The sequence below is a fragment of the Taudactylus pleione genome, unplaced genomic scaffold (assembly GCF_031769625.1).
Source record: "Taudactylus pleione unplaced genomic scaffold, aTauple2 ptg000711l, whole genome shotgun sequence".
Taxonomy (NCBI): Eukaryota; Metazoa; Chordata; class Amphibia; order Anura; family Myobatrachidae; genus Taudactylus; species Taudactylus pleione.
Window position 1 is genome coordinate 8,910,253 of NW_028285113.1, and position 13,692 is coordinate 8,923,944.

Here is a 13,692-nt window from a genome sequence, read left to right on the forward strand (position 1 = left end):
TTTTCTACACAATCCCATCTCTCCTCCAAAAATGTTTGCACTACACAAATCTGCTATCACATTTCTCATCTTTAGAGTGTGCTTTATTGGGGTGGGAGACACTTTTGGATGTTTCCACCTGGGAGCAGGTTTGCCTAGAAACTGTCATGTTTATAGCGGCCCACCTCCACTAGAGTGCTGGAGCCCACAATATTATCCCAGGCCCATTGCTAAAGGTTTCCACTCCTGTTGTAAGAGGTAAAAGGCTTTGAGATGAAGTAAGAAGAATAAGACCACAGCCTATCCTAGCTCTATATGAGGTTCACCAAATAAATTGAGGTTCTGTACTTTATACAGTAAATCTTGTTATATCCTGATTAAACCTTGGTAAAATCCTGCCTGTAAACCTCTAGACAATTCTGCCTATAAACCTCTAAACATAGATGGCGCTAAGTAGTGCTATGACCAGTCGCACACCCCAATAAATGCTCTCAGACTTTGGCACTTGTGGTCCAACGCACAAAAGTTATTATTCAAGAAAAGTACAGAGAGTTACACACTGTGATCTAATATAATAAGTGCAAATAAATCATACAGACCCAAGGTACAGTTGTTATATACGCACACGCTCTGGGCCCAGATACCGACATCAGCATTAGAAACCTCCTTCAACAGCACAGCAAGAAGAATCCAGACTGGGGTCAGAGAGCTGAATCAGGGCCGGGCATTTTTTTTCAGACCGGCCTCCTGGCCGCTCGCATAGCTGTGGGTGACCAGCTATAGCAAGCGGCCATCGGGCTTGCAACGAGACCCTTGTGGTAGGGTCTCATTGCCGCAAGCCCCAGAGAGCTTTTGGCTCTAAGAGTGCCGAAAGCTCTCCCACTGACATCACTTGTGATGTCAGTGGGGCCGGCCCCAGATGGTAGGCGTTCCCATGGGAACACCTCCGTCTGGGCAGCCATGCCCCCGGCAAGCCCACCAAAGGGGGCGTGCTGTCACTCGACATCGACAACATGCCCCCTTTGGTAAGAGACCCGGAGCGACGGATTGCCCGTAGCTATCAGGGTCTAGTGCATGCGCACGACGGAGCCGGCTCCGTCGTGCACATGTGCACTGGCCTGCCATTGACCCGGTTGTGAGCGCACAGCGCTTACGACCGGGTCTGAATCAGGCCCTTAGTTCATTAGTCTGTTTGTACTTGAGAAGTTGAGCTTCCCAGTGGCTCTTTGTGTACTTTTTCCTGCTGCATAACTAAGCACTGAACACTTCATACATTGTACATTCTATCACCTAATTCCCTATAGTTCATAACTTGCAGATGCTTGTAGCGATTTCCCCACCAATAGTACCGGAGATCTGCAAATACACAGCGGATCAGAATGGCACCAAACATGATCTACTTATTATGTACTAAACCATAAATATCATATAACATGCACTTCACATCATTGCAAATATATATAACACTTTGGTAAATAACCTTTATTAATGCGGAACCTTTTTTTTTATGTAATTGTGTAATATGTGAGCATTAGGAATATGAGGAAAGGATGCTAGTTAGCGCTTTGCGGGTATGCGCTCGTGTGTATGAAATAGCAACTGTATATATATATATATATATATATATATATATATCTCTCTCTATGAATTTCTTGGTTTTGACATTATTCGTCTGGATTTACAAAAATGACAGGCTATGGGGTTTACACAGATGATCAAACGATGTCTAATGAAATCACAAAGGCAAGGCTAATTCGTTTAAGCCTCAGACATAAATACACTGGTTTATTTAGCTTAAACCACATCAGATACTAACGGACTACAATGGCTATCGATAACTTAAATGCCTAACAATGGTTTCCTAATTCACTCTGGGCCTGATTCAGACCTGTTCACGAGCGCTTAGCGCTCGCAAGCGTGTCGATGTTGCCCAAGTGCGCATGCACACGACGGAGGCGGCTCCGTCGTGCGCATGCGCGAGACCCGAATAACGATGACCAAGCCGTCGTTATGGGTCTCGCACCAAAGGGGGCGTGCTGTTGATGGTGATTGACAGCACACCCCCTGTGCTGGGGGCGTGGCTGCCCAGACGGAGGCGTTCCCTTGGGAACGCCTACCGTCTAGGGCCAGCCCCACTGACATCACTAGTGATGTCAGTGGGAGTGCTTTTGGCTCTGATAGAGCCAAAAGCACTCCAGGGCTTGCGGCAGCGAGACCCTACTGCAGGGTCTCATTGCAAGCCCGATGGTCGCGATGGTCTTGACCATCGCAACCATCATTTTGGCCGCTCGCTATAGCTGTGGGTGGTCACCCACAGCTATGCGAGCGGCCAGGAGGCCGCTACAAAAAGTAAGAGGACCGGCCCTGATTCAGAGCGAGCGCTCTGTCAGAGTGTCCGGCTCTGAATCAGGGCCTCTGTCTGAGTATATCAATGTCTGTATTGTGGTTCAATTTTCATAGGTATACTGTTCTGTGTGCAGAGCAAATGCTCACTGTATCTTTGTTTATTCTACAATCACTTGTCACAGACAAATCCACAAAACCCGTCTTGTCAACCCTAAATGTTTATTGTAATGATTTTATTTTAGTTATAGCTAAAAAATGGCGTCTAATTGTAAAATGGTGTCTAGTTTGCCATTCGCAAGATGGCGTCGTGCAGATTCCAATTGTAAACAGATTCTGTCTTAGCCAATTATCTGGCTTTGACAGTCCACCCTTTGATAGTCAATCAAACGCTATAACAACCTATTTTGAATCTGTTTAGCCATGCATGAGAATATACCATTTAATGTTATTATGGTATGACACAGTTTGGTCATTTGAACCATTAGATAATGCGTCTCAAGGAGGGTAAAACAACCCTTATACGCCATCTGCGGATCCTCAAGGGATTATTGGCAGGATGTGGGAACTCATCTTGCCTATAAGGGGAGTTTGGAAAGGGGGATTGGGACTGCGTTACCTAAGATGACTTAAAATAAAATAAACGATAGATTTATGCACAACCACACAAATTCAGATTACATTGTCATACAGTACATTCTAACTCAGGATTGTAATACAGTTCTTCCTTAATACTGGTATCCATATCTCTTAACAATTTACTGTACTAAAATTGGTCAGACATTCCCCTGATTTGGTGTAACACTCCTCCTCTCGATTCCACTCTATTAACACCAGCATCAGCTCCCATCTCCTCTATCTGTCCACCATCACAGAAACCGGAAATCCCCTGACAAACCAAGATAATGGAAACTATTTTTAATCCTCCCGGAACAGGATCGCAATTGCCAGATCCTCATTATCTGCCTCAACTCCACTCTGTATGTCCACCGATTGGTTAACCTTCCTGCAGTGAGTGGAATGGACCCAGGTATCTCTCTCGGCCACCTTTAAGGATGTGGTACTCGTCAACAACACCTGGTACGGACCTTCCCATCGATCTATCAAACAACCTGAGCGTAAAAAATTTTGGATCATAACAAATTCTCCAGGTTTGACAGTTTGTCTCGGGCATATCGGGTGCCAATAATTTCAGTTTCTGCTGCTGCTGCTGCTTCAACTGTTTACTCATTGTTATAAGATACTTTACAGTGACCTCGTTGTTACTTTTCAGGTCTTCCCGTGGACTTACAATTAAATGAGGTTGTCTACCAAACAGTATTTCAAAGGGGGACAGATTAAGAGGAGGCCTAGGAGTGGTCCTTATGCTATGTAGGACCAACGGTAGTGCTTCTGGCCATCCTAGTCCAGTTTCAGCCATGATCTTACTTAATTTATTTTTAATAGTGCCATTCACTCTCTCCACCTTGGCACTGGCCTGGGGTCGATATGGGGTGGGAAGTTTACTATTAATACCCATCAATTTACACATATTCTGGAAGACGTCACCGGTGAAATGGATACCCCTATCACCTTCAATAATTCTGGGGATACCGTATCTGCATACAAATTCCTGTACAATCTTTTTAGTAGTAAACACAGCAGTATTTGTGGCAGCTGGATAGGTCTCTACCCAATTAGAGCATACATCTTGTACAAACTAATACATACTTGAGATTCCTGCAGGGTGGTATTTGGATGAAATCAATTTGTATCATCTGGAAAGGTCCGTCTGTCGGGGGGATGTGGGATAGCTCAGTTGGTATAGTTTGTCCAACATTCTTCCTTAAGCATGTCAAACAGGACATCGCTCTCTTCTCAGCTTGATTTTCCCAAGTGAGTCAGACCGTGTGCTGCCTCCTCCAAGCTTGGGTAGTATGCCTTGGGTGCCACCGGCTTACCTTGTCCATCTCTCCAAAGTCCAGAGGACTCCTGTCCACATCCCTTCGACCTCCAGACTGCTTTTTCCTGGATGGAACACAAATTTAGCATCTCAATTAATTTCATCATGTTAATCGTTTGGAACATCATTATTTGTTCAGTTGTTACATTCATTTTTAAACCTGCTGCCCATTTGGAAGCTTCGTCTGCCCTGTTGTTGCCCAGTGACACTGGATCTTCCTCACATGTATGGGCTTTACACTTAATTACTGCCACTGTTTTGGGCAGTTGAATTGCTTTTAGAAATCCTTTTATATGTCTGGAATGTGCAACTGGTATGCCTGCTGCTGTCATAAAATTTCTCAGACGCCATAGAGCTCTGAAATTGTGTACCACTCCGAACGCATACCTGGAGTCAGTGTAAATGTTAGCAGATTTGCCTGCTGCCAATTCACACACTCTTCTTAGTGCTACTAACTCCGCCACCTGGGCTGAGTGAGGAGGACCAAGGGGTTCAGCTTCTATGATGTCCTTGTCATTTATAACAGCATAACCTGTACATACTTCACATGTGTCTGTTTGTCTGTGACAACTCCCGTCCTTGTAAAATGTCACATCTACATTCTCTAAAGGTGTGTCACATATGTCAGGTCTTGCAGTAAAGGTCTGGTTTAGATATTCCATACAATCAAGTGCATCACTATGCCCACTGAACTCACTTTTTTCTGCCAGCAACTCGTCTCCCTCCACACTTTGTGCATCACATTGCACAGATGGTAAATACATTGCTGGGTTTAACGTATTGCATCATTTAACGGTGATGTTTGCGGGTGATATTAGAGCTAGTTCCCATTTGGTGAATCTAGCTGAAGAGACATGTCTGATTTGGGCAGAGTTCAGCAGAGCAGATAGAGCATGGGGAGTATAGACAATCATATCATGGCCCAATACCACGTCCTCACTTTTACTGACCAATAGAGCAGTTGCTGCTACACTTCTTAAACATGTTGGGAGTGATCTTGCCACAGTGTCCAATTGGGCACTGTAGTATGCTACGGGCCTACTGGCATCACCATGTTTTTGTGTGAGAACACCCACTGTGCTCCCATCAGCTTCTGTACAATACAAATCAAAAGGTTTCTCATAGTCAGGTATTCCCAATGCAGGAGCTTTTGTCAGACTATCCTTAAGATTAAGGAAAGCCTGCTCTGTTCCTCTGTGTGTATGACACGATCGGGTTTTGAGGAAGAAATTGTCCTGTAAAGGCAAGGCCAAAATAGAGAAACCTGGGATCCACATTCTGCAGTATCCACGCATTCCCAAGAAGGTAAGGATTTGCTGCTGTTTGTGTGGCAGTGTCATGTTTTGTATGGCTTGTATTCGATCAGTAGTTAGATGTCGTAACCCCTGGGTCAGGCAATGTCCCAAGTATTTAATTCTGGATTGGCATGGCTGTAGTTTGTTCTTAGCAACCTTGTGTCCTGTTTGCGAGAGATGAAGCAACAAAAGTTTAGTATCATTTAAACATGACATAAATTAATCAGAACATAGCAATAAATTGTCTACATATTATATTAGAACAGATCCATTGGCAGGTTGAAAAGATTATAAACAGTCATGTAAGGCCTGGGAAAAGATACTGGGGCTGTCTATGAAACCTTGGGGTAATCGTGTCCACGTGTATTGTACACCCCTGTATGTAAAGGCAAATAAGTACTGACAGTCAGGATGAAGAAGTACAGAGAAGAAAGCAGAACAGAGATCAATGACATTGAATTGGTTTGCATTTGGTGGGATCTGTATAAGAATGACAGCTAGATTTGGCACTATGGGAAATTGGCTCTCTGCCACCTTATTAACCCCTCTAAGGTCTTGTACCAGCCTATAACCCCTCCCACCAACCTTCTTTACTGGAAAAATGGGACTGTTGGCTATACTTGCTGTACGGACTAAAATTCCCTGCTGTAACAATTGCTCAATTATAGGATAAACCCCTAATTCTACCTCCTGTTTTAATGGGTACTGGGGAATTTTTGGAGCTTGCCTACCGCTTTTTAAATTTACCATTATGGGACTTACATTTGCCATTAATCCAGTGTCCTGTCCATCCTTGGTCCAAAGTGAATCTGGAATCTGGGACAACATTTGATCTACCTGAGATGGATTCTCACTTAAACTGGTAGAGTGATACATTATCCTTTGGGGAGTGTCCAACATATCCCTCACCTCGTGCGCAACTCTCTCTGGGATATCTAAAAATACACCATCAGGGGTACAATATATGACACATCCCATCTTACATAACAAATCCCTTCCCAGTAGGTTAGTAGGAGCCGCTGCTGCCAGGAGAAAAGAATGTCTGGTATGCAATGGCCCGATAGTGACCTCTGTGGATTTTGTTAAAGGATAATGTTGCACTTTACCCGTTACGCCCATTGCTGGTACTGTCTCGTTGGTTACCTGTATATTAACGGGAGATTTTATCACTGACCTGGTCGCCCCTGTGTCTATAAGAAAAGAATATTTAGTACCAGCTACATCAACCATCATTACCGGTTCTTCCCTAGTACTTCCCGTTAACCTGACTATCTGTAGACTACAGGTATGACCTGACCCCTAGCGTTGACTCGCACTCTCCAATAAAGCATTAACGGCCACAATTGGAGCTGGTGCCTGTTGGACATTTGCTGGTCTCTGTGTATATCCCTTATGGGGATATCCAGGTACTCCCTGGTTGGGGGTCCTACCCTCTTCGCTGTACAGTTCCTACTCACATGTCCTGGTTGGTTGCAATTAAAGCACTTTCATGAGTGGGGTGGATGAAAGGATTGCTGTGTGGGTTGACCAGGAGGGAAAGGTGGTGGGTATGGGTAAGGATATTGAGAGAGATATGTTGGTTGTGGATAGTATGGGAATTGTGGTTGTGAGTGATAAGTGGGGTAGGGCTGTGTTTGCTGTGGTGTAGGATTAGTGAGGACGTGTAGTAGTGCAGGTGCAGGTGTGTCTGCTGGCTGTGATGTTACAGTCATTCCTTCTAGAGCTTGGAAACTAACAGCCATTAGTTTCTCGCTCTGGGTCTCTCTCTTTTTAGAGATGTTTTCATCATGTTCAATAGCGGATTCTATGAGGGTGTCTACAGTGACTCCCCTCCAGCCAGACTGTGAGGTCTGAACTCGGGTCTTTAGGTTCTCTTTTAGACCATCCATAAGTACAGTGACAATCATTCCGCTGTGGTGAGTGCTATCTTTAATATCTTCTAACCCAGTGTACTGGGCGATAGCCTGCAGAGCCCGGTTACAATAATCTTCTGCAGATTCACTCTCTTTCTGTTTTATGGTGAAAATTTTGCTCCAGTTAACTACTACTGGAAACTATACACCCAATTGAGTTACAATGCGGGAAATGTTACCTTGGTTTACTTCGTCTGTTAAGGGAACATCTCTATCTAATACATAATCCATGATAAATTTTGTCACGTCTGTATTGCGTGGAAGACAAGCCCTTAACAACACTCGCCAATCTTTATTGGTTGGCTCGGGAGAACTACCCAAATTTTTCAAAAATCTTTGACATTTGGCTAATTCCTTTTTGGGATTGGGGAAATCATTAATTATGGAATTTAGCTCCGCTCTTGTCCAAGGACAATGCATTGCTACTTCCCTTGTGGGCACTACACCGTTCACATCCGCATTCCCATTCAGAACAGTTATTGTCCGGATGGGATGCAGACCGGCCGCACTGCTACTTTTGACCTTATTACCTGGCTGGGGGTTTAGTCTGTTACTGCTACGTATGTGGTTAACAAGTTCCTCTACGGGTGCAGAGGATGATAACACTTCCTGTACTATCACTGATGAAGATGGTGGCACCACTTGTGTTTGCCGTGGTGCAGCATCTAACATGTGTACAGCATGGGAAATAGCAGACATAACAATAGGCACATCATCCACATCATAAACATTTACCTTATGGTTACTTAAGAGAGGGTACAAATTACTTGTTAAATTTTTATGGGTTTTTTCAACAACTGTACCTGAACCCCCATCAGCATAGGGCGGCGGTGGTGCACATGAACCACTGACAATACCTTCCACAACGCTACCTTGCTGCATGTGCGCGACATCTCGCTGCTCCCACGCATTGCAACTTAGCGCTGCGGGTGTACTTTCCAGTAATGTGCTCGCGACGCCAGTTTGCGTCGCTTGCACACCTTTAAGCCACACATCCCCTTCATGCTGCCATAATTTTAAACATTCATTATATTTTACCTTTTTCACTCGAGAACGCACCAGACTGATGTGATCTCAGACATTGTTTAATACATCCTTATCAAAGCTACCAATTCTGGGAAACGGTCTAACACTCTTCATCGCCATCTTAAACCATACATCACAGTACCTAATTGCATAAGCACCGTACTTAATATGCATAATACGACGCGCTGACCCAAACGGCGCTTCCATTAGCAGCACATCATTGTCTAACATCTCTACTATTTGCGTGGCTCCCATCCTGGGACAACCCCTTTTTCAATAAAGATTTAAACTGGTGAAAGACACTCAAGACACTTTCACTTACCTGTGGACGTCTTTGAAACAGGGCGTATCCACAAACCCTATGGAAGACCTCTAGACGCCTCCACTCACCTATGGAAGAAGCTGCTTCCACGCAGAAATCTCTTTTTGACAACCTTTCAACTGCTAGGGGGTAATACTTATCCTTTGTTTTCCAGTTGATTTCATCCACCCTCTCATCAGTTCACAATCACAGTTTAGCCAAAACTATGCAGTTCAATTACAGTGCTCAAATAAGCCTAACCGATTACTGAGTACTGTAATCACACTGAGAGCCGATCCCTAACAAAAATAACAACCCATACACCTGCTTTGTGTATAGTAAATGGTAAGCTGCTACCGACTCACTAGGCCGCTCCTTATGCCTAGGACTTAAGGGTCCTACGATACCCTTAACATTTAGGAACCATGTTACACCCTAAACCAACAAATGCTCACTGTTACACACTTTTTTCCTGCGCAGAAAAATAAACGTTCTCCCAGAGTATGGCAACACTGATCGAGATACTTACAACAATGTTAATTATCAATAACACAATGCAATTTCAACGGCTTTGTTCAAAACACGTGGCAGCACTAAATATACGAAATACGTGTATGCTATTGTGCGACTGGTCGCATACACAATAATGCGACTTCCCCTTTTAAACATACAATTCTATCAACGAGGGAAAACAAACTTTTTCCTTCCTTGTCCCTGGATTCTAATCAGCACTCCTTTTACACAATAACCGGCAGTGCGCTCTCAGCAACAAAATGGTAACAGGCGATGGCTAAATGCGTCTCCTGTTATGGCGCCTCCACCCTTTTGCTGAGAGACAACTGACCGAGTGTTACCGTGTATCAGATAGCGTGATTACACTGTGAGCCCCCAACTGTTATATCCTGATTAAACCTTGGTACAATCCTGCCTATAAACCTCTAGACAATCCTGCCTATAAACCTCTAAACATAGATGGCGCTAAGTAGCGCTATGACCAGTCGCACACTCTAATAAATGCTCTCAGACTTTGGCACTTGTGGTCCAATGCACAAAAGTTATTATTCAAGAAAAGTACAGATAGTTACACACTGTGATCTAATATAATAAGCGCAAATAAATCATACAGACCCAAGGTACAGTTGTTATATACGCACACGCTCTGGGCCCAGATACCGGCATCAGCATTAGAAACCTCCGTCAACAGCACAGCAAGAAGAGTCCAGACTGGGATCAGAGAGCGCACATATATACTCTTTCAGGATTTGGCAACACAATGGACATGAGCTGGTATTGTTTCATTGGTTCTTCTTCTTTGGTCTTCTGTTATGACATAGTTCATTGGTCTGTTTGTACTTGCGAAGTTCAGCCTCCCAGTGGCTCTTTGTGTACTTTTTCCTGCCACATAACTAAGCAATGAACACTTCATACATTGTAAATTCTATCACCTAATTCCCTATAGTTCATAACTTGCAGATGCGCACTGGCCTACCATCGACCCGGTTGCGAGCGCACAGAGCTTGCGACCGGGTCTGAATCAGGCCCTTAATTCATTGGTCTGTTTGTACTTGAGAAGTTCAGCTTCCCAGTGGCTCTTTGTGTACTTTTTCCTGCCGCATAACTAAGCACTGAACACTTCATACATTGTACATTCTATCACCTAATTCCCTATAGTTCATAACTTGCAGATGCTTGTAGCGATTTCCCCACCGATAGTACTGGAGATCTGCAAATACACAGCGGATCAGAATGGCACCAAACATGATCTACTTATTATGTACTAAACCGTAAATATCATATAACATGCACTTCACATCATTGCAAATATAAATAACACTTTGGTAAATAACCTTTATTAATGCAGAACCTTTTTTTTATGTAATTGTGTAATATGTGAGCATTAGGAATATGAGGAAAGGACGCTAGTTAGTGCTGTGCGGGTATGCGTTCGTGTGTATGAAATAGTAACTGTATATATAAATCTCTCTCTGAATTTCTTGGTTTTGACATTATTCATCTGGATTTACAAAAATGACAGGCTATGGGGTTTACACAGATGATCAAACGATGTCTAATGAAATCACAAAAGCAAGGCTAATTCGTTTAAGCCTCAGACATAAATACACTGGTTTATTTAGCTTAAACCACTTCAGATACTAACAGCCTACAATGGCTATCGATAGCTTAAATGCCTAACAATGGTTTCCTAATTCACTCTGTCTGAGTATATCAATGTCTGTATTGTGGTTCAATTTTCATAGGCATACTGTTCTGTGTGCAGAGCAAATGCTCACTGTATCTTTGTTTATTCTTCAATCACTTGTCACAGACAAATCCACAAAACGCGTGTTGTCAACCCTGAATGTTTAATGTAAGGATTTTATTTTAGTTATAGCTACAAAATGGCGTTTTGCGACTAGTTGTAAAATGGCGTCCAGTTTGCCATTCGAAAGATGGCGTCGTGCAGATTCTGATTGTAAACAGATTCTATCTTAGCCAATTATCTGGCTTCGACAATCTAATTCCACAAAGGCAGTAGCTAGAGTGTCACAGGGCCTGATTTAGTAGAGGACACAAATCCAGTCATTGCCGTGATCCCGTATGCAGCGGTTGTGAGAAATATGCAAATGTCACAGCAAACAATCTAGTACCTGGGGCATGGGTTGGAGATGGAAATATTATTATTATTATTATTATTATTATTATTATTATTATCGTTTATTTATATGGTGCCACAAGTGTTCCGCAGCGCCTTACAAAGTACATAAGCAAATAGGTTGATTTACAGTGACTTACAGTACAGTACAATACAGGACATGGATAATATACATTGCTACATTCGCAACTATAACACCCAGATAAGCAACAATGCAAAGCAACCAAGTGTTAGGTGCCCTGGTAGAGAGTAAGAAGTAGATGAAGGTAAAGTAAGGAGAAGCACAAGAGGGTAGAGGGCCCTGCTTATAGGAGCTTACATTCTAAAGGGGAGAGACAGACAAACAGGGGTGACACAGTTGGGGTAGGCAGGGAGGAAGGAGCATGTAGCAGCAAGTTAAGATGAGAGCTGGAAGGCAGTGATGAAATAGTGGGTCTTGAGAGCCCGTTTGAAGGATTGAAGAGAGGTGGAGAGTCTGATGGGAAAGCGGGAGAGAGTTCCAAAGGTGGGGAGCAGCACGGGCAAAATCTTGGAGGCAGGAGTGGGAGGAAGTAATCAATTGGCATGAGAGGTGGCGTGCATTTGTTGAATGAAGAGGGCAGACAGGATAGTGAAGGGAGATGAGATCAGAGATGTAAATGGGAGAAGATTGGGTGAGAGCTTTGTAAGTGAATGTGAGAACCTTAAATTGGGTTCTAAAAGGGAAGGGGGGCCAGTGGAGTGCTTGTAGGAGATGCAGAGCATTTTGAGAGGAAGATGAGCCGAGCAGCAGCATTGAGGACAGACCGGAGAGGGGAGAGAAGGGATTTGGGGAGGCCAGCTAGGAGAAGGTTACAGTAGTCCAATCTGGAGATGACCAATGAGTGTATGAGGGTTTTAGTAGCATCCTGGGTGAGAAAGGGTCTGATCTTGGAAATATTTTTAAGATGAAAACGGCAGGACTGTGAGAGATTCTGGATATTTTTTTTGAAGGAGAGGGAGGAGTCCAGGATAACTCCAAGACAGCGCACTTTGGGGCTAGAGGAGATAGTTGTGCCATCAATTGATAAAGAAATAGTAGGAGGTGAGGTTATGTAAGGGGTGGGAAGATGATTAGCTCAGTCTTAGACATATTAAGTTTAAGAAATCGCTGGGACATCCAGGAATAGAAGGAAACCGGCAAGGTGTCTCTGTCTGATGCCTGACTCATCTCTTCCTTTCGCTCTCTATATAAGGAGGGTCAGTAGGTGTCATTCCTGTCTGTTATCCAGCAACCCTTTCTGTCTGACCTCTCGCCTATGATCTTTGCTTGGCTGACATGGACTAGGGAGATTTTACTCATCATTTTATAGAGTAGACGAGATAAATGTCAGCTAGAGGCTGATTGGTTGATTTGGGCAAGTTCTGCAAATGTCCTCTTTAGAAGGTTGGATACATCTTTCCCAAAGTGGCCGGGTTTACCTTCTTTTGCCTACAGAAACAAGCATTGTTCATTTAGGGCCTGCATAGACTATCATAGAGTCAACGTTATCACTGACTCTATCAAAGAAGTTGATGGAAAGTGAAAGTAGCCAACCACATCATGGACATTCATTATAATAGCTATTGTATTTGTATTTTTCATTCAAGTAACAGAAGGCATTTAATATGCCTGGCGGGCTTTTAAACACGTAGGATGGATCAGCCTGCACTGATAAGATAGGGTTTAGCATAGTTGTAGCATATGTAAGATTGTTTGCTCATACTTTATTGAGTAATGGCTCAAGGGGTGGAGTTTAGGGTGTGTTTACTTTAGATGTATGTGATGCTTTATGGAACATTCTGTTTATTTTTCCTGTTTGGACACCCCGTCCTACCTCCCTACTTGTTTTTGGATATAGTTGGTTCTTGTGGGAGGGAACAGCAACAGTGACCATCTTCCTATAGGCTCTCCCTGCCAATACATGGGTTAGACTGATTCTACCCTACTGGGGTCAACTGTACCCTCAGTCCAGGTGGGATTAGTGTAATTTGGAGGGGAGTTGGATACCTTAAGTGAGGTATAAAACACACATGATGTGGCACGTTTTTCTTTCTACCTTATAACACTTTATGCCAAGCATTTGGATTTTTCTATAATGTTTTGTTTCTCTTGATAGTTCTGTTCCCATCCCTCCCAGTACCCTCCCACCCCCTCTGCTTCCCTCCTTCCCCCCACATGCTTATTGCTATTTATTTTATTTAAAAAATGGCTCATGTACACTATTCATTGTATTTGTGCT